Genomic DNA, 2,045 nt, shown 5'->3' on the forward strand with positions numbered 1-2,045 from the left:
GACCCACACAAGGAGAAAGTGAGTCCAGGGACTCCCAGGGGAGAAGAGAGCTCAGAGGAGGAGGAGGAACAGGCCTGCCAAGGCCTGCGGACAGTCTACGAGAGACCGCAAGCAGTGGGAGCAGCAGACAGGAGACAGTAACAATCGCCCAGGAGCCGGCAAGGGGCAGAAGCAAACTGCCTGGGGTGAGAGAAGCCGCCCGCACAAGGCACTGCTTGGAGGGCCAGTATTTCCTGCTGGCTGGCTGTGGGCAAGCATAGGCCAAACACAGTGGAGATGAAGGCCGGGCCTGGCCTTCTGGCATAGGTCAGATCTGCAGATCTGAGAAATGAGTCCCAAAGTCCTGGGGCTGCAGGAGCTGCCAGGCCAGGGGTGGGGGCGCAGTGCCAGCCGGGGTGCTTGTGAACCGAGCATGTTGGCTCGGGAGGCCCCTCGGGGCTCGTGAAGGTCCCTCGGGGCTCCTGAAGGCTGTGTCCATACAGGGGCAGGGACATCATCATCACCCGCTGCCAAGCCCCATTGTCTATCTGCAAGCCTGGCCTGGACAGACCTCAGCCTGGGCTCTAGACCGTCAGCCTAGACCCCTGGTTCCTCACTGCTCAGCATGCCTTCCCTTCTCGGGGGAGGGTCTCCCCTAACCCTGCCTTAAAGGGTCTTCTGAAAACACCTGAGCTGAAGGCCAAGTTCAAATGTTTCCGATGTAAAACTCCAGGTAAGGCCCCAACAGCAGACAGAACAAAGGTCCCGGGAGAGCCCTGCCCCAGGTGGGAGGCTGTCAGAGAGGAGAACACCTGCTCTCACCCACACCCTGCCCCTGGCACCTCCTCGTGGGCAGAGCCCGAGTCACGAGGAGGAATTACCACACTGTCATTTGACAAATATTCCCTGAGCAGGGATTGAGTGCCAGCCTAGTGCTGGGTGCCGCGAAGGAGCCAAGAGGCGAATGGTGGAATCCCTGGAGGAAGACGGAGACCCCGGGGAGCCCCAAAGCCCACCTCACTTCCCCTCTAAGTGGGGCCAGCAGAAGATAATGGTTCAAATCCCGGCTCAGCCACTTGCCCGCTGTGTGGCCTTGGGCAAGGTGTCTCAAAGAGGAGAACTCTTGTCCTTTACACACAAAGTACTGCTGACGCCAAATGTGTGTGTGTGTGTCGGGCGGGGGGGGGGGGGAGGGGCTTTTCCCACACCAACCAATCCTCCAGCTCTGCAGGCACCAGCTGGGAGTCCTGCAGTCCAGTTCAGCTCTGGACTGTCTTCCTTGAAGATAGCAGTTACAGAAGACCAGAGAAAAACCAAGCGACGCTTAGAGAAAGCGGAGTTACATGTTATTATAATTATACGCGGGCCCAGAGAAAAATGTGTCTTTCAAATTCTGACCCCCCAATATGGAGGAAACCTTCCCTATTTATACTGTTTCTAGTTCTTTGTCTCCCAAATTTGGAGCGAGACTTCCGGACCTCCTGAGAAAGAAGGCCTGTGTGCTGGGAAGGGGCCATGTGACCCTATCTCAAGGCCTGGCCTGGTGCCAGCACTGACGACTCTGTCTGGGACAGAGTTGATGGCCTCTCTGGATGGGAGTAGTCTTATTTTCCTTATTATTCAAGCAAGCAAGCGTTTACAGAAGCCAGAATAGCAGGGTTAAACTTTCAAACAGCAGTTTTTATGTAAGATCTGATTCAGCATCAGATCCTGTGGGGTCAGGGCTCCGTCCCACAAGACTGCCCCCACGTCAGACGCCAGTCCCAAGTCCTGGGGTGTCACCTGTACTTCTGACTGACCAGCTCTAAGCAGGGGTTCCCACACCCCCTTCTCAGATTCCATAATTCGCTATGACGGCTCACAGAACTCAGGGACACCTTCCTTACATGTAGCAGTGTGTTACATAAAGACATGATGAAGGGTACAAGGGGAGAGCCCGATGAGGAAGTACAGGGACCCCAGAAGGGACCCCGGAGCTTCTGTTCCTGTGGGGTTGGGAGGTGCCACCCTCCAGCAGGTGGATGCGTCCCCCATCCAGACGCTCTCTAAACCTGGTACTTCCGGAA

The sequence above is a fragment of the Myotis davidii genome, unplaced genomic scaffold (genome assembly GCF_000327345.1).
Source record: "Myotis davidii unplaced genomic scaffold, ASM32734v1 scaffold167, whole genome shotgun sequence".
NCBI lineage: Eukaryota > Metazoa > Chordata > Mammalia > Chiroptera > Vespertilionidae > Myotis > Myotis davidii.